This window comes from Henckelia pumila, chromosome 1, assembly GCF_033568475.1.
Source record: "Henckelia pumila isolate YLH828 chromosome 1, ASM3356847v2, whole genome shotgun sequence".
In the NCBI taxonomy this organism is placed as follows: Eukaryota; Viridiplantae; Streptophyta; class Magnoliopsida; order Lamiales; family Gesneriaceae; genus Henckelia; species Henckelia pumila.
The window spans coordinates 116,472,587-116,499,380 of NC_133120.1; the positions used below are offsets into that span (position 1 = coordinate 116,472,587).

Sequence of the window (26,794 nt, forward strand, 5' to 3'; positions counted from 1 at the left end):
AAAGACAACGCTTTTTACAAAAAGCATTGTAAAAAAATTAACACGACACTTTTAAGTAAAAGTGTTGTGTTTGTTTTTTTAATTTACAAAAACACAACACTTTTTATGTCATTAACAACGCTTTTTAAAAAGCGTTGTTGATGAGCGTTTTTTTTATCTACTGCAACGCTTTGTATTATTTTTTTTTTTTGACACCGCAACGCTTTGTATTTAACAGCGTAAAGCGAGAGAAATAAATCTAAACTAAAATCTATCCGGCTCATTTCACTCAAAAAGTCCATCGAACCCTAGCCACGCACAATTGAAGATTTCTTCTTGCCCATTTCATCTCTTCCTGGAAACAAAAATCTCTCAAGAGCAATATCATTCAGGTTATTATGCTATCAATCTATGAAAAAGTTCCTGAGAGTGGGTGTAAACTTTCTGGCCCGCAGGGATCGACAAAATCTCTAGACAGAGAGATCCAACAAAGACCCCAAGAAAATTCATCCTCATCTCACCTTTTCGATTATTAGCAGAATCCCAGTTGCTCAATTTCCATTTCGAGTTTAATTCACAGCTCATTTGTTGCGTTTGTTTCTTCTGTAAGTTTTGTTTAAAAGTATTTTTTTCCTTATTTTTCTGGGTTTTGATGATTTAATGTGGTGGATTGTTGATTTTGTTTCTTTGATTAGGCAGCTATTTTTGGTTCAAGCAAAGAAATATGGTGTTCTGGATTTTTGGGTATGGGTCATTGGTGTGGAACCCAGGATTTGAGTATGACGAAAAGGTGATTGGGTTCATCAGAGACTACATGTGTGTATTTGATCTGGGTATGCTTTCTTTTTTGTTTTATGGAATTTGCGAGCCTTCTATTTACTTGTTTTGTTAAATTGTGAAATTTTTTTAGCTAACCAAGCCCCTTGATTTATATATTAGTTTCTTGAATTTTATTTCGATAAATTGTTCACGACAATTCAAAGAATTACCGCTGGTTTATTGTTCAGGATAAATTATTGCATTGATCACAGAGGTACGCCAGAGCTTTCTGGGTGATGGATGGAAGAGTTCGCCTTGCCCATTTTTGGTAAGCATCGCCTCCGAGATCTGTCATGCATTTTCCATGTACTTTGTTTTGATCTGCTTGCTTTGAATTTTTTTGACTGTTTCTTTGTGAGTTTTGATTATTTAGGGGTTTCCAGGTTGTAAAATATCAAAAGCGTGATGTTGGGTGTTTTCAGGCGGAGGGACACATCCTGTGCCTTGTTTACTAAGGTACCGTCCCCTTGTTTTGTTTTGATTATGTGAGCTTCTTCTCCAACGAGTTTAACAGCCATTTTTGGTAGATTTTTAGTGTTCTAGGTTGGAATTAAAATTTAAGAAAGTATCTTAGCTGAATTTATGTTCTTCCGCTTCACGATCCGGTGAGTATGGTTGTTGTTCTGTTTCAGCCTTCTTTATCTTTGAGTTTGGGCATTACAAGCTCGATTCCAGTTCTTACATATAGGTTTAGGCGTTTAGCTAATCCAAGGATCGAGATATGTATGTTCTGGGTGATTTCTATGAGAATGATGTCGTAACTCCTGCTATCATCGTCATACCTCGACGCCCCCGTAGGGTAAATATATACATGTAGAAATCAACAAGTTATAATGGGTGGAAGTTGAGTGGGTTGTTTGTTTGATTGCAAGTAAAAGTAGGGGAATAAAAAGAGAAGAAAGAAGAGGAATGGGTGTTGTGTGATTGCGAATGCGAAGAAGCAAAATTAGTGGGCAAAGATATGGATGAAGATCTGTACAAGATTTCACCTAAACTATTTGTGCTCACCACACAAGGGTAATCATTCTTTTGATAATTATTCCCCACAATTTAATACATTGATTCTCTTGTTTTTTAATTTGAAGACCTAGTAATTTGTAGTTAGGAGCAAGCAGTCCTGAAGAAGCTGCAAATGGATCCAATCCTTCTAGGAGTCAGCTTTGAAGGTCGAATCTGCTCTTTTGATTGAGCTGCAAGAATTTTGTATGGTAAACTGATAATTCCAATTATCGCAGCCTGATCAGAGTCAAAGAAATTTTGAATTTTCCGAGAGTGAACCACAGTCATTGAGGTATATAGCTAAGTTAAAAATGCTTAATGTTGATCCTGTGAGTTGATTGCTCGTGCTTATGGTCATTTTTTTTAATGAATAAATACATTTCATAGATAAAATGTAAAGTGCAAGTACACTGGAAATATCTAAGGCAAAAGACAATCTCAAGTTAATATATCAAAATGTGTAGCATTCGGGTACGAGAAACGTAAGCACTTACCAACAAGAACCTCAATTTTCCTAAACAAAGGCTCCATTACAGGGTGTTATAGATTTTTTAGATGTTGCTGAGATGAAAATTGACCTTTTTTCTTGTAGTTCTCCCGTTTTGTGGAACCCCTTTTCGAGATATTACAAGGTTTTGCCTGATGCTGCTGTTGAGCGGCAAAATGACGGGGATTCTTACTGCAAGTTGCGTATGGGTTTGCTATGATTCGGCAAATGATGTTTATAAGATTGTCATAGTTGGGGAAGTGAGGAGCTCGATGTCACATGTGTGGATCTATTCTAAAGCTAAGATGTACAGCACTAAATCGAATTTTTTGCTTATATTGATGCCTAATTGAATTTGAGATTTTTGGTTAGTTTCTATTTGAGCAGCTTCCCAACTCCGCGCATATTTTCATTTTATGTGGAATTTTGAAGATCATTTGTTGTACAGTAGCTGGAGTGAGTTATATTTCCCACTGATCCCATCTCCAATCTTGTTATTCATGAGCTTGATTTCTCTTAAATATATAGCTGCTTTCGAAATGGGAAAATACAGAGAAGGCCCACGCAACAAAACGACAAAAGAATGTGGAAGGATCAATGATTTCAAATAGCTAGAGGAGACCTTATTCAGAGCTCATTTAAATTTGCATAGCTTTAATTCTCTTTAATTTCCTACAGTCTAGTGTACTCAATGAAGAAAATGATGGCTGACAAGTCCTTGGTATGTCATTAATTATAGTTCTCTCTGTCAGGCTTTGTTCAGTGTTGATATTGTATTTTTCAAGAAATTGCTGATACAAATTGATCTACAGGTGCGTAAGATTTAAGCTTGTGAAACTATGGGATCAACAACTACCACTTGCAGTGATAAGACAGGAACTTTGACATGGCCAAGATGAACATGAAGAATTCGATTATTTGTTATATTTGAATGATTTATAATATTGAAATATTGTATATAAGATTTAATTTTCAAAAATTTTGAATCTTGAGTGATAATATTGAAAATTTGTGAATTATATATTTTTTTGTTTTTTATTTGATAAAAGACAACGCTTTTTAAACGTTGTCGTAGGTGGAAAAAGCGTTGTCGTTACTAAAAAAGACAACGCTTAAAAAGCTTTTGAACTACGACAACGCTTTTTTGTGACAAAGACAATGCAAAAAAAGCATTGTCGTTTTTAGATACGCTAACGCTTTAAAAAGCGTTGTCTTTTCCAGAAACGACAACGCTTTTTCCGCGTTATCTTTGAGCGTGGTCTTTTACAACACTGGCTACAACAACGCTTTTTCGGGGACATTAACAACGCGAAAAATGTGTTGTCTTTGGCCGTTTTTCTTGTAGTGCTAAGGCATAAAGTTGATAGATAATCAGGCTGGTTTTATGTTCATCTGAATCTTCTTCTCTTGAACAACTGATCCAGCTTTTCAATTCAACCCCTTTCTAGCCATAGCACATTTTGTATCTTTCTGAGTTGGTGAATAATAGCTCTGGAGTTGTTCAACTAACATACTCCTCAACGCAATCATCATATCTATCGATGCAAAACTTACCTCAATACTGCTCTGTTCTGTCTGAGGTACCCATTCTGTCTGCAAAATCTATTTTACTCTATAACAAAATCAATATATAATACAAAGATTATGAAATACAAGTCAGTATAACATATAATCTCATGCTTCTGAATATAACACATGCTTGCAAATTCTCATGTTTTTTTCAAATAATACATGCTTACAACGAATTCATTTATTCTAATGAATTCAATAAATCATGCATACATATCAACATATAAGCATGTAAACCTCATATCAGTAAAGCAAGAAGTGTTCAATCAATAATTCATGTCACATGCAATTTCTCAATTCAAGTAAAGCATATCATGCAATACTATAATGCATGCGACTCAATCTGTCCCGCTCAACTTCTATCTTAGTCCAAGAAGTTATGCTCTGATACAACCTGTTGTGGGGACCTCGAGTTGCTAATCTTGTTTCAGGCAAAGTATACATTAAGCATCATTAATGTAGCGATTAATAACTAGAAATATTAAATCCAAATACTAGTTTTCTTAATAATAAATACATAATACAAAACATTTGGCGACGCAAAAACACGTTGCTACAAGAAACTTTTTTTTTTTTTACAATGAATAGCCCACACACGGACCTTGGTCCGGACCATGCACGGACTTTGGCCCGGGGTCCGTGCATCTTCTGGACACGGGTCCGTGCCTAAGGATGAAATCAAAAATAAAGAGGTTGCCAAAATAGTAGGCTACACGGACCTCGGCACGGGGCATGCACGGGGTCCGTGCCCTGCACTAAAAATTAGCCTTATAACATTTCAAATCTCAAACATGATGTAATCTATCATATAACTTTCTCAACATGATTTTATATAATTTACATGTGTTTAAACATCAATCTAAACATTTGTAACCCATGAAATCTAAAGTATAATCAATACTCGACAACAATATAAACAAAGGTTCTTGTTGTCCTAACATGTTTACCAAATTCATTTAATACATGGCATCTGCTTAAAACCCGAGTCACCACTTCTAATTTTTTAATCTTGAGCTATCCAAGCCATGTCTGACTTGCTTATGCCCCAACCTGATGAAATGCACAAATACAAGCAAAGAAACAGCCGGATAACTCCGGTGAGAATAATTCTCAGCATGAACGACATGCATATACATCATTTAAGCATATTGATTCTATATGCCATAATAATCTTAAATCACAAAACATGTAATAACATGTAAATCATAAAGGCATAATCGATTCTTAATTATTAAAGTATATATGTTCATCTACAAAATCTCATACCAACATCTAAACACATTCATATCTTGAATGAAATACAATAACATGCTAGCATTTATAAACGCATATTTTAAACCGTAAAAATCTCTAGGTTAATGCATAAATGCAATGCATGTTTCAAGGAATAGGCTAACAAATCTGATATCAATAAATCATAGTCCTTGGGATTCTGAGGAAATAAAATCTTTAACCGAATACCCAATCGAGGTGGCGTTAAATATCTCTATTCCCCTGACTTTGGTTCAACTATAATGAGTCATCTAGCTCTTGAAGTAAATCCACATTCCGTGTCACTCAAATATAGTCCTCCAAACGTCATCTCCACTCTAGGACATTCAACCCTCTATGCTTATCAAGGTAGGGTTCAAGATGAATGCAACATAAATTTGATGCATTAAATCACACAAATACTTATAAACATCTTGAACACATAAATCATATAAGCATTCCAAGCAACAATAACAAAGAAATCATATAAGAGCATATAAACAATTAAGTATGTGATTTTCGAAAACTCGATAATCATAAACGATCTCGATTTATTATTCCCATATTATTTAATGTCTATTCATACCTTTCATCGTGATTCAAACATCTTGAATCTGTACAAACTCAAGAAAATTCTTATCAACTTCAAACTAGCCAAATCTTTCATTCAATTTTGCTCAATCTCATTACTACTGTTCAAGCTCAATTTGATTCAATCTTTAATTCCATTTCAAGCAACTTGAGCTCGCCGACTCGAAATCGATCTCTTGCAATTCAAATCTGAAATATATTGATATGTAATTCAATATGAGCTTTCAATATCATTTCATTCTCACATTAAATTCTTGTTAATTCCAAACTCAAAATTTGAATCTTAAATCCCATAAATATTCAATTCTAATATTTTATTCTTTTAATTTAAAAATTTTGTATATTAAAATATTAAAATCCCAAAATCCTCAAATTAAATATTTTCGACCCGAAATTAAATTTCTAATTTCTTAAATTCTTCAAATTAATATTTTCTCTTATTTGGAATTTAAATCTCAAATTTCATAATTAATCTTAATATTTTCGGGCCTTAGATAATATCTTCTTAATAATATAACATATTTGTTCACATACACACAAGAAGATGAAAAACATAAATTTATTTCATTACATTCATTGATCTGCATCATAAGCTACACGAGTAAGTTCTACTCTATGATCCCTAACCATTGCAGGCGTCATCCTCAAAGCATATGTTCTGCATCTCATCACGCTCTGTGAGAAGAATGAGAAACCGAACTCCTGAAGACTTCAAGACATCTCGTGTGTTTTGAGTACCAAGCATGAGTTTTCACTTCCGCGTTCTTGCATAATTACGATGAAACATCTCATGAGACAATGAAGGAAGGTTGGCACGACGAGGACGGCGAAGAGAATCCAAGAAATGCCACATTCTCATCCCTCGCTCAAACAATCTCCTCCTATACTGATCCTTCCGGATCTCATACTCTTGTTCGACAGATGAAATATTTTGATTACCATTCATGTCTGCCATAATTTTTGTGTTACTAATATTTTTCACTTAGCCTTATTTTATAGGTGCATTTCAAGGAGATGAAAGGCCATACAACGCCCCAGCCTCACAAACTTCCAATCAGTGCTTGACTATTTAATGAGTCAAATTAAATTGATCTACATATCTCTTGGATTGCATCAATCCTCCTTGAGATTCTCAAAACTTATCAGCTTTACTTTGACTTTAATACCATTTCCTATTCTATCCAAGAAGTGGAACAATCACGTAATTATTTCACAGACAGCATGTCCAATTACCAAAATTTTCTTTAATTTCCATATATACATTATATATCAAATCTTGCTTCGAATATATCAAAATCTCATCATTATTATATGTCTACGCATTAAATTTAAATTTATGATTGTTCAACTTTTAAGATAATCTTCCATCCGATTAGTTGAATGTTTCATCCGATTAGTTGAATGTTTCCTCGACTTTGAACCAAAGACTCATCACCCATTTAAGGATGAACTCCTGGATCTCCTCCTTAAACTCTTCAACGGATTGATCTGCACTCATGGTTATCTTATCTGATATTCGGTTTTTCAAATGAAAAAGTTACTTCGACTCTTCATCTGAGTGTCCTTTTATAAGGGTTGTTTATCGTTTTGAATTCTCGAGAATATATTAAATATTATTATTTTTGCCGCGTGTTTAGAATTAATAATTATTAGCCGCATCTTTTTGAATTTGAAACGCTGCTTACGTAAGAAAGCCATGTATAGGGGCAAATCTTTTAAAACTTAACTGATATTTATTTCTTCTTCACTTAACATTTCCAAGCCCTAAACGTTTCTTCCGAAAGAACAAATTACTCGCATCCTTCCTTCTATTTGCAAGAACAAATGACGCCAATCACCCAAAATGTTCTTCTCATTGACTTCCACACAGTGTTCGATCTTACAGATCAAGGAATGGTGGACATGTTCAGAATGATTGAAGCCTCTGGGCTGCGGAAATTTCTCAAAGGAGGGAAATCGCTTTACAAGCAGGCACTACCCAAATTCTTCCAGAATTCAAAGTTCGAAGATGGTGTTATTTCTGCATCTCTCGGTGGAGAATCAGTGAGGATTACATCTACCCTATTCACTTCCTTATTTGATATGCCAAGACAGGGAGGGGATCACTGATTTCTCGGAGATATCTGCCGCAACGAAGAAACAGATGAAAAGCATGTACTCCTTGACAGACAAGTCATTCAGAATTCCTTGCAAGAAGAAGGAACTGAAGATGGAATTCAGAATCTTTCACGACATTGTGGTCAAATCTGTTCTGGCCAAAGCAGGTTCCTTCGATGCAATTACATCTGAAAATTTTGATGTTATGGTTTCCATTTCTGCTGCTATTCCGGTAAATTGGTCTACTGTTCTATTCGATATTCTATCTATTATGATAACTGCTCCAACATAACAATATCAAGTTTTTGCGATTCAAATTGGAGATATTTTGAATGATCTGAAAATTCATCTGGGACCTTCTACTACCCTTCATCCGCACAAGACCTTTAATGAAAGGGAAATTGAGGTATACAGGGCTAAGCAGCTAATTATATTAAGCGTGGTACGCCCCACGCAGATGAGATTGAATATTTGACTTTGCCTGATGAACCCAAGCATCTAGCAATCAAAGATGCAAAGGTCGATACTTCTCCAAAGCCAGCTGCACCCAGAATAAAGGCATCAGCAAAAAGGAAAACAGTGTTTTATTCATCTAAATCAGATACTTCGAAGTCAGATCAAGTGCCACTAACATAAATTATTGAGCCTCATCCTTTGAAGAGAAGGAGAACACTAAGACCTCCCACTTGAATCTCTCAGGCTATTCAATCTGCACCAGTTCCAGCTTTCCTTATATCGATGGTGGAAAGTATTGTTCCTCCGATGACTCAGATGAACATCACCACCCTTAAGTCTGGATTCTTCAAAAAACCTGATGATGTATCTAATCCATACTCCAATGCTCAAAGGATCATTGATCTGACTGCTGATCACATCATCAAAACTGCAGAAGAAAAGATGAAGATGTTTGACAAATGGGTTTTTCATCGCACCGAGGACCACTTTTCAAAGATCAAAACTTTAGCAAAGTTGGAAAGCATTGCAACTCTTGAAAATAGAATACTTGAGTGGGCTGAAACTCAAGTTATATCTTGCGCACTAGACAAAAGAGAGTTTGTCAAGCTCAGGTTAAAGGAAAGCACTCTTCGAGCTCATCTACGGTTACAGAAGGCAAGGCTCAATCCTACAAGTTTGGATATTTTTGATCAAACTGCCGCACTTAATCAACTGGAGAATGACGCTCATCTAGTGACTGCTACTTCTCAAATGATGAGACAAGACTTTCTCTGGAACCTCCAACCAAAGCACAGTCTTCTTCATCTTCTACTCACTCTGCTGCAGATGACTTAACTTTATCAGATGAAATCAGTCTGCCTGAATATCCAATCTCACCAACTAGAGCTGCTTCTCCTTCAAAAAAAGCTCTGGTTACTGATATTGTTCCTTCAAACTAGCCTGATGTGGAACTTCTATCTGACGAACCACTGATCACACCTCTCAATGAAGATCCGTCGAGTGATCAAATCTTGGATGCTCAACAAACTGAAACCTATGCCTCTCAAGAACATTTTTACTAATGTAGATATTGAAGAACCAATGGTTGCACAAGGTGTTCTTAACGAACTATTGGTTGAGCATCCAATTTCGTCTGAATATCAAGCTATGAATGATCCACAGTCTAACATTCTTTCTCATGATGAATCTTTTGTTGAAGAAATTTTTGTTGAACCAACAGAACAGATGTTGGCCTCTAATATCAATCTGCACACAACAATTGTTCCATTTGTTCCATTTTCAGAACAAACTCAAGTATTGTCTACAGAATCAATGGAAACGGTCTTGCTAGAACATTTGGTAATGGATTTGCCTCCTATCTTCAAAATAGTTAGGACTGATCTAATTCACAGTATATTCAGGCCTATTACTTTTTTGTTCAAAGACAAGTTGTCTCTTCCATCTGCAACACTATCGGAGTTATCTATCTCATATCAAGGTCAATCAACCGAACTCATGCAAGATGTTGCTCTTGAGCCTCCTGCCGTTACTGCTCCACTACACCAAATCTGTGATTCTATTCAGTCTACAGATGCTACTCATTCTACTTCTCATCCGATTTATGTCAGATCAGATCACTCTTTGTCTAAATCACTTACTCAGTTGCCTACTATGGTCTTCGAATTGCAAGTCAATCATGTAAAGTCTTCTACAGAGATTCGTGATTCAAGTGTCACATTCTGAGAATCGTCAATAATATCAATGAATCCATTCTGCATGTTCGAAGGCAACATACAACCGAATATATGAATATTCTTAGGAATCTCGAAAGTTTAGAAGCCTCCACTGAAGCACACAAAAAGCAAATTCATGATACCTTTGGCACACAACTCACAGTTATTCTGGACCTCTTATCTGAGAACGGTGATGCCAAAAAGGGGGAAAAGGCTACTTCAACAAAGTCCAAAGGCAAAAGAAAGAAGTGAAGTCAATCAGATCAAAAGAAGAACATAGTAGATCAGATCAATGCATCAATCCTCTTGGGTAAATTAATTTTTGGCATTTCATTTTTCTAAAATTATTACTCAATCTATGACAGAAACACTTTTGGAAAGCATTTTTATCTATCGCCTTTATCTTTATTTGATCTGGATATTGACTTGTTTTTTACATCACCAAAAAAGGGGAAATTGTTGGAGATAAAACTCTAAATTTTCGGTGATAATAAGTCAAAACAAAACCAAGTAATAAAGCAAAGTAAAGACAGATCAAATTAGACCCACTTGGATAAAAGTTCTACAACGCTGCCAGATCAAATTTACGATGAATATTTTAATCTGGATGAAGCATGTATTTGATCCATATTTTCTTACGACAATTTATTTCAACGGATCAAATACACCACACTAACACTAGAACAATCCAGATCGATCAAGAAAGATCAAATAGCCATCAACCAGATCAAAGTCCCACTTTGAAGTATCTGTTGCTGAAGTTGTTGAGCTAAAAGACAAAAGCATTTAATGTGATTTTGAACGTTGATCGGCTTTTCCCATAGACAAGATTTGTGAGCCGAATTATGAATATGTTGGCGGCTCAATCTCAGAAATTTTTGGCGGCTCACTGCTATTTTTGTAGACTATAAATACTCGAGCAATTCAAATATTCAAGTAGAATAAAGAGTGAACAATTCAAGCTACTGAAATCCAAGATTATCAAGTTCATCTAAAAAGCCAAAAAGCCTTCACTCAGTACACTAACTCAGAACCCATATTATCAGATCAAAGTTTCGAGATCCTGAGTTAGAGAGTACTCCAAGAATTAATCAAGTCCAAAGAAACACATACAAAATCAATCCAGATCAAAGTCATACATAGCCTTCAGATCAAATATCAAAGCACATTTTTGTGGCTTCAATTTGTAACTCAAAGAAGGGAGTTTGCTCTGTTTCGAGAGAGAGTATTTCTAGGAGTTCCTCTCAAAGGGTTGATTGGATTGGATTTGTACAAAGAGCTGTATAAATCAAAGTTTTCTAGTGGAATCCTTCTGGAAACAGAAGAAGGGATGGCGTAAGAGAATTCATCTCCGAACATCCATAACAAACTCTGTCTCTTTTATTTACAGCATTTACATTATCTTATCTGCCTTAGTCTTTGAATTATTCAAACTGCGAGGAATATTTCTTCCGCCTATTAACTTCAGATATTTCGAGCAGATCAAAGTTTTAAGCAACAAAACCTTTTCCTGATTTTAACAAATCAGATCGAAGAACTTTAAATTTTAAATAGTGTATTCACCCCCCTCTACACGTATTTCGATCCTAACATTGATATAAAAATGGTATTATATGAATCTTATATTATGCTTACTGAATATCACTTTAATGTAATAAAATAAATTTTCATCATTTATAACTTTTATTATCGTAGTTCTACGAGAGTTGCAAGTTTTGAACAGTTGATTCAAATAATTATATATCAAACTTATGTTGAGAAACAATAATTAAATTTATATTTAGTTTTAATAAAAGTAACATGCATCAAGGTAAAGGTGAATATTTTATTTATTCGATCTTTTTTTTAATAGCGATAAATGTTCAATTTCAATCATTTCTCGATTTTTTAAGTTCTCATATTGATGGTGATATCGATAGAAACAAACTTATTGTTCACAAAAAATATTATGTAATACATAAATCTGTATATTTATATAAGTAGATATCACAAACAATATTTATTATAAAAATATCATCGTATCATAATAAATTGTATATAAAATTTTATTCGTCACATACGCAACGCGTATGCTCCGATAGCTAGTACATATAAAGAAGTGTCCTACACCTAAAAACGTGGGAGGCACTTCTTTTAGTCAATGAATGAGTTGTCCAACAATAATAGAGAAGGCATGTGAGTTTGATTCCCTCAATCAACTCAAATAATAGAGCAAAGCATGTGACAAGTTGGACAAAACTTTGAAAATAAATATTAAATATATCTATTATATATCAATTATTTTATTTTATTTCTAAATAAATATGTCAGTTTATTTGTGAATTTACATGATTAACCTTTTTCATTACTACAAAATTAATGTGCTAGATTTATTTATGTGACTTTCAATTAATTAACTAATTTACTTTAAAAAATTTATATAATGCAATCTTTTAAATAAAAAATTAAAATTTTTTGTTTCATTTATTTATTATTTTCTATTTTTCTTATTTGATTTAATTTTTTCATTGCATTTATCTAAATTAATATTGTATTTTTTCAATTATTTATAAATATGTTATTTCCATATTGGATTTTACAAATTTATTCTCCAATGTGTATAAATGAATATCATTCATTGGTGATTTAGTAATTCATATAAAATAAAATTTAGAACAAATAAAAAAATGTAACATGAAATTTTATCATAAACTCACAATTTTTCATAGTTTTTCGTGTTCTTCCCAAAATGAAAACAAAAAGAAAAATAGCAAATGTCTTAAAATTCAAGTGTGATTGAATAAAAAGAGAAAAGAATTAACTAAATTACCAAATTATCAAGAAAATAAAATTATCGAGATTGAATTTGATAACTCAAAAAAACATATATACCAACGAATAAATAAGTTAAATCTAAATCTAATCTAAAAGAAAAACAAATATGAAATGAACGAGTTTTTTTCCAAAGTTAGTTACGTATGAATGGTTAAAATGAATTATAAATGTATACTTGTTTCTATTACATATATAAATATCTGAGTTTATTTGTGAATTTACATGATTGTCTTTTTCCATTACTACAAAATTAATGTGCTAAATTTATTTATGTGACTTTAAATTAATTAACTAATTTACTTTAAAAAAATTATATAATTCACCCTTTCAAATAAAAAAATTAAAATTTTGTGTGTCAGTTATTTATTATTTTCTATTTTCTTATTTGATTTAAATTTTTCATTGCTTTTATCTAAATTAATATTATATTTTTTCAATTATTTATTGTAGTGACCCGTATCCAGAATTAACGATTAATGAGTAATTAATCATGTAATCATGTTGGATTAAGTAAAACATGATTAAGAAAATTCCAAATGGATTAAAGGAGCCCAAAAATGGATTCAGGACACTCGAAAATGGCTAAGAGAGTCCCAGGACTCGAGTGGGATCGGAACCACCAATCCAGGATCGGAGCTTTCGATCTTGGGGATTTCGAAATCACATCGGAAGCATGGAGATCGGAATTTCCGATCAGCGATCGGAGCTTCCGATCGGCTATCGGTGACAGATGTGCGGTTGCATGTGGAGGGAATTGACGCGTGGTGATCGGAGCCTCCGATTGGAGAACAGAGCTTTCGATCGTGCGTTCGGAGCTTCCGATCGTGGAACGAAACTTCCGATCGTCGTCTATAAATATAGGTGCGAGGGCCTCATTTCAAAGCGCACCGAGTTCCTCTCCTTCGCCCACGTGGCTCTATTTTAGGGCTTTGGGTACTCTTATTTTAGAGTTGGAGTAGGGGACATATTTTAGTATAGTCAAATAGTGTCTGACATAGTAGCAGAGCAGTGCTCGTGTAACGAAGCAGTGCTCAAGGCTGTGGAGCTACAGCAGGGGTGTGCCCCTAGTTGCGGGATAGTCGCCATCAGTGGGCTGACGACGGACGCAGGTATAGCTATGGTCTCCTTAAATTATTTAGGAGTATACAATAGCTTAGTTAAGGCTTTTAGAGCTTAATTATTGATGCATGGGTAATTTCATTGTAGTAGCAGTAGACTGGACTAGTAGGCTTGGAGTGTAGACCAGCGGGGCTAGGCTTTGTCTGCAGTGTTAGAGGTACATAAGTACTGACCGAGATAGCCCGCATGATATATTTGCATGTATGTTGCATGAGCATGTGCTATATGTTTTATATGTTTTATCATGTTTTACCGCCTTAGCACAAGCATGATTGTACGTGTGACTGCATCCGGAGAGATGTGAGTCATTGACAGTTTCCATAGGGAACAGTGATCTCATGTTGGACTCAAGTCAGGTATGACAGTTTCCATATGGGACTTGTATCCTGTTTTGGATTCGGGTCAGGATGGGGTTGGCTCAGCCCTGATATAGGACATATACGAGTACCACACGGAGTAGCTCTCTGGCCAGTACTGTATATTCCTGGCGCCCTGAGCAAGTGTTTTACCTGAGATTTTAAATCATTTGTGTGCGCATATTTGTACATATATCATTGCTTTCGTATTGAGCGTTGTCGCTCACGCCCCTTGTGTTTGGGTATTGTGGTGTACCTTGTGGCGGGGCAAGTTTGAGGCTGGACGGTCCAGGCGGTTCTCATCAGGATTAGCTGTAGGTTTTGCCTTTACGCTATTTATTCAATTTGGTTGTATAAATCGAATTTTTTTAACCGGTTGTATTCTGCCGGTCTATTTTTATTTAAGTCTTCCGCAACGATTTATTTAATGCATGTTTAATTATGCTCTTAACTCTGATCAGGTAGTGGATCCGGGTAGGGTCGCTACACTTTTTGGTATCAGAGCATATGCATGCAAGAGACTTGGGATATAGTATTAAGACTTTGGGTCATCCTTATAGGATGGATGAGACCTTGGAAGAGGTGATGATGCGGCGATTAGGTTTCCCGAAGACTATCATCATCGGCAGGATTTCTAAAGATTTGGCTTATGAAATTCCAGCAAGTGCGGACAAGAGCAAGGAATCGTGCCCGAGTTTTCAAGACTTTTACTCATGTGGATCCTAGCTTTGGATCGAGTACCGGATGCCAGAGGCAGTGGTATAGGATTGGTGGGGACTTACTTGATGCTTGCATCTGTACAGTCATTACCATGATGACACTACTCTGAAGATTCTCCAGTCGTAGTTGGAGAGATTTTCAAGTGGAACATAGTTTTACCGGTATGCTTGTATCGATGCGTTCGGTAGGCACACGGGAAACTTCATGTTCAAAAGAATGATTTGGTTACAAGAAGAAAGCTGACGGTAGATCGTGGGAAAAAGAGGTCGACTGACATGCACTGACGCAGAGCATAGCTGGTTAGCTATCACGTGTCATTTCTCCGGAGTTCTTTGTAGGAGGACATGTAGAGAGACTTGGACGAGAGTATGCTTGCATCGATACGTGTGTCGATTAGAAGCTTCATGCTCAAGGAACAAGACTTGTACGATGATTTAAATACTATATCGTTGTAGTTGTAAACAGTATTTCAGTTGTAAAGAATCATCATACTATGGTTGTATCATTTCAAGTTTAGTTGTACATTTCATTGTATTTTGAATACTGTATATATTACATGGGATTGTAATTGAGAAATTTTACATAACTAGAAGCAATGATACATGTGTTATTTATCCAGCAATTCGCGAATGATTGCGAGTGATTTTGCTAGGATTGGCATTGTTTTAAGTTGATTAGTGTTCAACTGTGGTAACTCATGGGATTCGAGTGAGCCAACTGCGACAGTTTGACTTGTGGTTAGTCTAGGTGTTTTCCTAGGATTGACCTAGTTAGTCAGTGGACTAAGTTAGTGCCAGCGATGAGTGGACTCATCTAGAGGCATTAAGGGTATTGTTCGGTTTAGAACGTTGGGTTTGTCTGACCTTTGGTAGGTTTATACTTTTGATGATGGGTTTTTCATCGGGTTACCAGGTCCAATATATGCCGAGAGTTGTGGACTATGACCATGACTAGACGTGATGGGGCGCGACCCTATGCCAGTGTTACTCTGGGAGTCCTTGTACTTCAGAGGTTATCTGGGAGCCTTCGTGCTTCGGGATTGGCGGTGGGAAGGCTATTCAGTCTAGGGATTTGGTAGCAGTCACGACAGGGTATTACCTTGGATTAGATATCAGGTTTGATATCGATGGTTCGATATCGTCTGGTGTGCCGGAGATATTGTTTATGTTCTGCTGTGGGAACCAGTCTTGGAGGGATTTCCTTGATGAGTGTGTATTTTGAGCAGATAAGTTTTAACCTTTAAGTTACTGCTAGACGTGTGGATCTAGTAGGTGGACGGATTTCTACCAGCGATGGATAGGGGTTGTCATCAAAATTTATGGTTAGAGTTTTCCTGTGATAGGATGTTGTTTTAAGACTTCGACTCAAATGCGAGGACTACTCCATGATGGATGACTTCATCTGCGATGGATTATATCAGATGTTGAGGATTGTACATGACTATTTAAGATGTAAGGGAAGCATGGCCTATGACCGTGAAACCTTGGTGGTTGTCCAGGTGGGTTATTGAGGTAATCTACCTTAGTCTTGAATTGTTGCACGATCTTAACAAGGGATATGATCAGAAGAGTGTTCGAAGATTGTGGGAATCTTTTGGATTCGTTAGTTATCTACTTGGACTTGACGAGCCATGGTGTTCATTCTGAATGAACGAGGTAAGGATAGTGAGTCCAGTGTTTGCGCTAAGTACTGTTTGATATTTTCAGAGGTTAAGCGTAGGATTTTCCATGGGATGTAAATGGGCTTAGTTTACCTTGATGTTTTCCTTGGGTGAACAAGACAATGATTAGTAGTGCTGATGTGGCACGGGATCTGTGCTAATGACTACTAGTGTCAATTGGCTAAACTCTGTCAGAGTTAGGTTGATTAAGTTCAGCATACGAGGTAGCTGTCAGTAGTGAGGCATGAGATTGTTTCGATAGACTACTAATGGCTATTTACGGGTTATCAATCATGAGTGTGTTGAAACCAAAGCGATTTTGGTATTCCAAGGTGTTTGGGGATAGTTCTTTGTGGCAGCTGAGTCATGGTTATTGATTGAGCCACGTAGGTTGAATGATCAGTGGTCGTCTGACCAGATGTGTGCGAGCATCAGTAGTTCGACGAGATCGATAGAGTAATCCAACCAGTGATGGTTTGGATATAGCAATCAAGAAATACTTAGGGTAGTATTTTGTCGCTTAGTGCTTAGGAGATGAGTATTGGGTACAGTCTTAGAGGATTCGACAATTTGGATGATTTAGAATCTCTAGGTTTGCCAGAGGCGAATCTATCGAAAGATTACAATTGACTTGTATGGTCAAGTTATGTGATAACTTGACAGGTGGAGACAAGCGAAGGAATTGGTAACTCCCTGGATAGCGTTCTTGTCATGATGTCTTAGTATACCGTTGTGATCCAACGAGAATGGTTTACTCATATGGACATTAGTTGTCTAATCATGAGGTATGACATTAGCTGGGATCTAGTTCTTGAGATCCAGCAGGTTGTGTCACTAATCTTTCAAGCGAGTGATGTGCGATATGTGACTGAGTTATTCAAGGATCGACTTAGTAACCAACGAGGTTTGCCTTTGGGGTCGAAGATTTCGCAAGATCGTGACGGATCGAAATTGTTATTTCGAGTCAGCGAGTCACATCCATGCAGACTGATTGTCAAAGATATTGCATTTTAGCAATGAACGACAATTAGAGGTGTTTTGTGTTACAAGTTACTTCGAGCATAAGTGTTTTCCCGGAATGACCAGTGAATAGATGAATTAGTCTTTTCGGCGCTAATGCTGATGCGTTCGGCAGAAGAACGAGTTGACTGTTGAAAATCCGTTGGGATTTAGTTTCTAGAATCTTTATGTTCAACCGTGGTAGGTTAGGACGAGTGATGATGGTATCATCAGAGACTCCGAGTTGAGTTATACCAGGCGCATGTAACTGTCGAGTTTTGAGACAAAATAGGAAGTGTTTCCATATGTCTGTGCACTGTGGAATGTCCCAGTCGAGCATATTGGTGGGAGCTTGCCTTAGTCTTGATGTGTGTACAGTGGTTGCAAGTATGTATAACTATCAGGAGGATGTCCAACGATTGGGATTCTTGGGTGAATAACCTATGGCTGAGATGATGTTGATCATGAGCGATGGGATGACTTCCATATCAGTATATGCATGGCTTCGCAGGCCAGAGGCTAGAAGATGACTTAGCGTCATTATTGGCAAGTGATGATGGTTTTCATCATAGCACAGTGCTGAGATATACTAAGAAACATGAACTGTGATTGGTACTAGACTGGATAGTCTGAGTTCCCCGTATTTGCTTCGGTGAAGCATGGGAAAGATAATCAGTCTATGGAACCATGTGGAACATTTATGTTGTAGTATGACCCTGTTTCGACTGAATTCTCTTAAGAAGAAATTCAGGCTGTATTGTGGCAACACAATGTTGAGATTGGTATTTTCTGACTAGAGGTGTTGAGCACCGAGAACTTTTGAAACCATTAGATGGTTAGATGCAATTGGAGATTCGACGAATGTCGTAAGTCAATCAGGTTAGGACTTGGTCTTCGTCAGGAAAAGATTTCCTTTGAGACGATGATCTTGATCAAGCGGGTGCCTGTATCCTTTGTGATCAGAGAGATCATGATCAGTGTGTAGGATATATCAGTGTTGTGATACACTAGTACTAGAGGAGTTCGATTGTCGACCAGTAGCGCAGTAATTTTCAGCTGGGAAAATGTTAATGCGGTTCAGCATTAATGAAGCTTGCAGAGAATTCGACGGGAGTCTGAGTGTGTTGGAGGATATTTCGACCAGACACTCGAGTAAGGGTCTTTAATATGTTTTCGAGGTTCTACCCAAGATTTCGAGAACGAAATCTTTTAAGGGGGGGAGAATGTAGTGACCCGTATCCAGAATGAACAATTAATGAGTAATTAATCATGTAATCATGTTGGATTAAGTAAAACATGATTAAGGAAATTCCAAATGGATTAAAGAAGCCCAGAAATGGATCCAGGACACTCGAAAATGGCTAAGAGAGTCCCAGGACTTGAGTAGGATCAGAACCACCGATTCAGGATCAGAGCTTCCGATCTTGGGGATTTTGAAACCACATCGGAAGCATGGAGATCGGAACTTTCGATCAGCAATCGGAGCTTCCGATCGGCTGTCGGTGACAGGTGTGTGGTTGCATGTGGAGGGAATTGACGCGTGGTGATCGGAGACTCCGATTGGAGAATGGAGCTTCCGATCGTGCGTTCGGAGCTTTCGATCGAGGAACGGAACTTCCGATCGACGTCTATAAATATAGGTGTGAGGGCCTCATTTCAAAGCGCACCGAGTTCCTCTCCTTCACCCACGTGGCTCTATTTTAGGGCTTTGGGTACTCTTATTTTAGAGTTGGCGTAGGGGACATATTTTAGTATAGTCAGATAGTGTCTGACATAGTAGCGGAGCAATGCTCATGTAACGGAGCAGTGCTCAAGGCTGTGGAGCTACAGCAAGGGTGTGCCCCTAGTTGCGGGATAGTCGCCATCAGTGAGCTGACGACGGACGCAGGTATAGCTATGGTCTCCTTAAATTATTTAGGAGTATGCAATATCTTAGTTAAGGGTTTTAGAGCTTAATTATTGATGCATGGGTAATTTCATTGTAGTTGCAGTAGACTGGACTAGTAGGCTTGGAGTGTAGACCAGCGGTGCTAGGCTTTGTCTACATTGTTAGAGGTACGTAAGTACTGACCGAGATAGCCGGCATGATATATTTGCATGTATGTTGCATGAGCATGTGCTATATGTTTTATATGTTTTATCATGTTTTACCGCCTTAGCACATGCATGATTTTACGTGTGACTGCATCCAGAGAGATATGAGTCATTGACAGTTTCCATAGGGAACAGTGATCTCATGTTGGACTCGAGTCAGGTATGACAGTTTTCATATAGGACTTGTATCCTGTTTTGGATTCGGGTCAGGATGGGGTTGGCTCAGCCCTGATATAGGACATATACGAGTACCACACGGAGTAGCTCTCTGGCCGGTACTGTATATTCCTGGCGCCCTGAGCAAGTGTTTTACCTGAGATTTTAAATCATTTGTGTGCGCATATTTGTACATATATCATTGTTTTCATATTGAGTATTGTCGCTCACGCCTCCTGTGTTTGGGTATTGTGGTGTACCTTGTGGCGGGGCAGGTTTGAGACTGGACAGTCCAGGCGGTTCTCAGCAGGATTAGCTGTAGGTTTTGTCTTTAGGCTATTTATTCGATTTGGTTGTATAAATCGAATTTGTTTAACCGGTTATATTCTGTCGGTCTGTTTTTATTTAAGTCTTCCGCAGCGATTTATTTAATGCATGTTTAATTATGCTCTTAACTCTGATCAGGTAGTGGATCCGGGTAGGGTCGCTACATTTATAAATATGTTATTTCCAGATTTGATTTTACAAATTTATTCAAAAATGTGTATAAAAGAATATCATTCATTGGTGATTTAGTAATTCATATAAAATAAAATTTAGAACAAATAAATAAAAATGTAACATGAAATTTTATCATAAACTCACAATTTTTCATATTGTTTTGTGTTCTTCCCAAAATGAAAACAAAAAGAAAAATCGCAAATGTCTTAAAAATCAAATGTGATTGAATAAAAAGAGAAAATAATTAACAAAATTACCAAATAATCAAGAAAGTTAAATTATTGAGATTGAATATTGTTGAAAAATTAAGTTTTGGTCTTTACAACTATATTATGAAGTTCAACTGATCTAACAGAAGAATAAACTGATCTAGCGGAAACTAAAACTAAAGGAACTAAGTCGATCGATGTGTGGAAACTAAACCGAAGCGCTAAACTGCCTCGCACTAAACTGCCTCTCTTGGCTCTTCAACTACAGAGGACAAGTCAACTAGCCCGAGATGCTAAACTGACTCCATTAGTTTAGCCTCACTAAACTAACTCCATCAGTTTACCATCGTACCTATTTTGGATAAAACAATTCGTAAGCTGACACATTCTGCAGAAGATAGTGCCACGATGCAAAGGGAAATTTCGGCTTCTGAATATTTTCTTGAAAATGACAAATGCAACGGGAATAAATTCGAAATTCTACCTGAAGATGAAATTTGAATTTACGACCGTTAACATCCAAGGGTATAAATAGGGATCTTCATCTATCAAAATCCCTCTCACTCGCTCTCAGAATTTCTGCTTGCTTTGTTCATTATGAGATTTCTCAAACTTCGAAAATCGATAAAAGAACTTGAAGCACAAATTCCTGAGTGCTATTCTAATCATTGAAGGATCAATCTTGTTCTAAAGAAATCGAGTTGTAATCATCCTTGTTACTTTATCAGTCTATGACTGAAACTGAGGTGTAATACTAGGAGTTCTTATTTAAGCAAACATCCTTCCGAGGTAAAAGAAGGGGTGACGTAGGAATAATTGAAATCTCTGAACATCCATAAACATTCGCTTGCGTCTTTTTCAGTTTACCTATCATCTTTGCATAAACTGATCGATAGTAAGTGTTAAAATCTGTAATTTGACATATTTCCGCACATACTTTGTTTGTAAAATTACATTAGACACCAAGATTAGCTTAGAATTCCTTCACTAAACCGATCGAATTCAATCTTATTCACAATAAAATATTTTTAAGTGTATTCACCCCCCTCTACACTTCAAACCGATCTTAACAAGTGGCATCAGAGAGTGGTTCTTATCTTGACCTTAAACATTGTATCAAAATGTCTTCATTCAACAAAATTCCTATGTTCTCCAAAGAGGATTTTGACGATTGGAAGATTCACTCAAGCACATCTGTCAACTCTAGATGATGAAATGTGGTTTGTCATCACTGATGGACCTCTTACGATCACCAAGATAAATATTGTTGTTGCTATTTCTGGTGGTGGGCCACAATACATTGAGAAATCAAGAATTGAATGGACAGCTGAAGATAAGAAGAAGGCAAACCTTGACAATGTTGTCAAAGATATACTGTACAAGACTCTTGACAAGAATACTTTCAGTAAGATCAAGATGTGCAATCAGGAAAAGAAATTTGGGAAAAATTGATTCAACTTTGCAAAGGAAATGAGCAAACAAATGAGAACAAACTGTTTGTTGCTAATCAAAAGTTTGACAACATCAAGATGAAACCAGGAGAATCAATGGTTGAGTTCGATGAGAGAGTTAGTAGCATTGTGATTGAACTCAATGCTTTGGGAAAAAAATATCCCAACAGGAAAGTCAACTTAAAATTTATTCGAGGTCTTCCTAAAGAATGAGATATGAAAACAATGGTAATGAAAGAATCGAAGGATTTGAATAAATTGGAACTACATGACTTGTTTGCTGATCTAAAGGCCTATGAGTTTGAGCAAAAAACTCGAGAAGAGGATCAGTCTACCCTCAACTGACCAAGGCCTTAACTGCAGTCAAAATAGAATCTCTTGCTCAACCAGAGTAGACTTCGGAACAGCTAAGTAGTGATGTTATGTCACTATTTCTGAAAAAGTTTGGAAAATTCATCAGAAGAAATCAAGAAGGATCTTACAGAAAGAATTTTTAGAAGAAAGATGAAAATGAAGAACCAAGTGCATGCTTCAACTGTGGGAAGACAGAACACTTTATACCATATTGTCCCAAACCAAATATAGATGAGAAAAGATCAATAGAAAAAGGGAATAAAAATTTTGAAAGAAGGAAAAGCTCAAGAGATGTCAAACACACTTTAAGAAAGAAGCATGAAGCACTGGTTGCAGAAGATAGCGAAGCCAAATGGGTAGAAACTGATAGTGAATAAGAAGAATCCAACTATTCCTCCAGCTCCAGTGAAGATGATGAAGAAGTAAAGTGTCTAATGGTAAATGATCATGAGCAAGCATTCACAAGTGAACAGTATTTTGACTTTAGCTCAGAAGAATTCTGTAACGCCCGGAATTTTCTCACGTAAATTCGCATGCATAATTAGGAAAAATAATGGATTTAAATTAAAATAATAGGGGTTAAATTATTTTATGTGCTATTATTTGTTATTATGTAAAGTAGTTACATGTTTTAAATATTTTTTTTAGCATTTAACCCGCATTTATGCTATTTAAAAGATTTTTTAAAATAGTATTTTTTTTATCGCGTAGACGGAACCGTGGATGAACGAGGTATAGGGATTTTATTCCAAATATTTTTATGATAATTTTATGAGCCTTAAAATATTATTTTAAGATATTATTTTCAGAAAATAATAGTAATTTTCACTAAAATAAACTATTTTAAAGACTTTTGAGGGACTTTTAAAATTATATAAATATAAATTACGAAAATTACTCAGAAATTATTTAATTTTAAGAGTTAAATTTTTATATTAACATGATATATTATCTTCCAAAAACCTAAATAAATAAGATAATAACCAAATAATTATATCTAGCCTATTTTTATTCACCCTTCTTCCCGTAAAAAAATACCTAGCCGCCATCTCCATCTTCATTCTTACGTTTTCAGCAGATAACTCACAGCACACACAAGCACTTTGAAGATTTAATCGAAGTTTTGAAGGTCTTTCGTCCCGGTGATCGCAGTATGCATCATATTCACGTTTTTGGCTTCGAAAATCATCCAAGACACGTTTGAATTCTCTTTTTGGCCACCATCTAAGTCATAATATTCTGATCTTGCATGAAATTTTTGGATTTGGCTAGTTGTGTTCGAATTTTTATGAAAATTTTGCATGTATGCATAGACTGTTCCCGTTTCATGCTTCCCTCATGATTGTTCTTTCACGGTTTCACTTAGTTTTTTGATTGGATTCGTTCAAGGCTTGCATGTTAGAGAGTCATGTTAGGGTCCTCTTGGTTGAATTAGATGGTCCTTTTTGGTGAGAAAAGCAAGAGGCCGAAGCTCTTTTGTTTCACGGGCTATCAAGTCGGCAAATTTTGGGATTTTCAAAATGTGGTTCGCTAGGGCTGTGTAGGGATCGGTTCAAAGCAAGGCATGGCTTGTTGGAACTGCCTAGACATGGGCTACGTTTGGGCGGTGGAGATCATGCCGGTCGGTGGCCGTATCTGGCCGGCAGCTGTCCACAAAGCCTGCTGCTGCCCGGCCGAGAGGATACAAGAGGGATGGGTGAGAAACGGGTTTGTGTATTAGGTGTAGAAATGGGCTGGGCTAGGTAATCACGGGTCCGATCGGGTTTGTTATGTCATAGATTAAGTTATATGGGTTTGGGTCCTGGTTGTGTGTGTGTTGGGCTCGGGTATTTTTTTTTAATTTAATTTAATTGATAGTAAAGTGAGATTATGGGTCTAATTAGATTAATTAAATTTATTGGGCTTCATGGATTTAATTCATTGGGTCTAAATAATTAATTAAGTAAGTCCAATAATTTTTATGGGCCTACAGCAGTACAGCCCATAGAATTTATTGGGTCAGTTTTTGGGATATTGGACTCGTTGAGCCAGTCTAAGTTGTTATTGGGTTGGGCTTAACTATTAGGCCAGATATGTCTTAATGGGCTTAAGTATATTATTTGGGATAAAATGTAACTTAATGGGCTTAAGTTGAGTTATTGGACCAGTCTAGAAGTTTATGGGCCTACGTATAAAGAGTCAACAGCAGTCTGAATCAATCCATGAAAAATATGCATAGTCCGTAAATATATATTTATTTTTGCATGAATATTTTAAGTATGTAAAAGTATTATAATTTATATAAAATAATTAAATATATATTTACGGGCAATATTTTATGAAAATAAGATCATGAATAAATTTTATGATGTGCATGATAATGTATGTATATGTATGAAGATGGACATGAAAATATTTTAAGGAATTTGAAGTGGGTGTGTGACAAATACGGGATTGGGGATAAGATTCCTAGGCCCGGAGCCCTTTCCATAGAGTACGGGACTGAGAGTCGAGATACTGGGGCCCGATTGCATTTCCATATGTTATGATGATTTGCCTACGGATCCAGGGTCAGCCTGGTGAAGGGGCCAAGAGGTGGAGATCTCAGAGCCACGTACGTTGGTTTTTTGATTGATCAATCACTTACACGACATGGATATAAACTTTAGAGTTTTTAAATTATGATATGCCCTAAATATGATGCATGAAGAATATGTTATGTTAAGAGTATGTATGATATGCTCATGTGATGACATGAATTATGAATTCTTTTAGGTTGTGCTTGGATTGAGACATTTAGATTTAAGAATGGATTTTAAATTAATGGATTTGAAAATCATAGATTTGAATCCTCCTTTTATTAAATACCTTGCTTGGATGAACATAGAATTACAAAGTGAATTTTAAATCTATTCATTGGAAATATCCAAGAATCTGTCCAACAAGAACTTCCACAGTATACTTCTATTCTACAGCAATCAATCTCGACTCAGTTAAAAATTCACTTGAACAACAATCTGATTCAATCCAACTAGTTGAACTCAACTACCATCATTCCCAGATCATAAAACCAGAGAAGAAGAAGATTAATTTTTAAAAAAAAACCCAATAAATTCAACTTTCAAGTGAAAATATTATTATTAGAAAAATCACCTTTCATGAGAATTCTGCACAATTCTCTTTGCCCCTTTCCTGGATCACCTTCTACACATAGGAATCCATAAATCAATGTACTAATCAGAATCATAGACAAAAAAAGAAGGAAAAAAAATTCGGATTCATTCAATCAATATTCCGATTTCATTGCTCCAAATAGGTTAAAGATGATAAAGAGACCCACGGTGGCGCACAATGGAGGAAGTACACGATAGTTTGGAGGATGGAAGCGGAGTCGACGACGCTGAGGGAGAGGGAAATCAGAAATCAGCCGTGTACTGAGTGGATTTAAGATTTGAAAAAACTAATGGCAAAAGTCCAGAGTATAAATCTATGGATTCAAAATCCCAAATCTGTTGGGCTTCCAAGCAACTACAAGAGATTTGGGCTGATGATTTAAAATCCAAATAAGCCCAAATCTCTTGTTCCAAGCGGACCCTTGGGTTTTTGTCTTTATATTTATAAATGCAAACAATGTAATGCAAAGGAAATTTTTTTGCCATTGGTTTTCTACATAGTAGAAAGATATGGGTTTGAAGTCAAGAGTCTAAAGTTGTGCTTAATTTATCTGGCCTGAGAAAGCTGCTGGGAATTCAGTTGATCCTGAAACTTGTAGCCATGTACCCGGCCTCGTAGCTGCCCAGTTACACTTGGCTGTCTACACAATTGACTTTAGCCAGTGTCACCCTCTTGTATTCCCTAGAACAACAGTCTGAAATTTAAAAAAATAAGTAGAGTGGGTGAAACATGATAATGAAGGTAAGTTTCTTTTTTGTATTTTATATTAATGCTGGAAATGGGACACAAATGTGAGGATGTTAAGATGGATGTGCGGACGTACAAGGATGTCCAAAATAAGAAATAAGAACACCAAAGAGAAAGTTGGGGATGTGTTACGAGTTCAAAAGATTTGGGCTCAACTGAGGATAGGCCCATAATGAAAAATGTTGATGTCAGGAAAAATAGAAAATAAGGTTGTATCTTCTTTTATTATTTCATGGATTATTCATGGATCTATGTACATCACTATTACTTTACCTTCCTTTCATGGTTTCGGATTATTTTTTCATTTTATTGCTCAATGATATTAGTTTTGAGCTTTTAATAAACACTTTTGAATCTAAAAAGGTAAACCATGAATGTAATAATTAATAATTGTGTTCTGATTCAGGTTTTAGGAGGCTTTGATTCTGCAAATTACATAACTAAAAGACAGTGGGCCACTGCTGTAGATGGTACTCAAATACCCATATCTATGGTTTATCG

The 26,794-nt window shown here is 36.3% G+C and overlaps 1 long non-coding RNA gene across 5 annotated transcripts; it reads left to right on the forward strand.

The window, feature by feature from the left end:
* The first annotated feature begins 260 nt into the window (after positions 1 to 260).
* LOC140875422 (uncharacterized) lies at positions 261 to 3,233 on the forward strand. Of its 5 annotated transcripts, none has more exons than XR_012148443.1 (9): positions 261 to 584; positions 679 to 812; positions 987 to 1,066; positions 1,172 to 1,815; positions 1,900 to 1,964; positions 2,034 to 2,089; positions 2,185 to 2,279; positions 2,390 to 3,005; positions 3,097 to 3,233. It is a non-coding gene; the product is annotated as an uncharacterized lncRNA (long non-coding RNA). The 5 variants fall into 5 exon arrangements; XR_012148444.1 differs by lacking the exon at positions 2,185 to 2,279 and having other exon boundaries at positions 2,390 to 2,591; positions 2,813 to 3,005; XR_012148445.1 differs by lacking the exon at positions 2,185 to 2,279 and having other exon boundaries at positions 1,172 to 1,597; positions 1,671 to 1,815.
* The last annotated feature ends 23,561 nt before the right edge of the window (positions 3,234 to 26,794 follow it).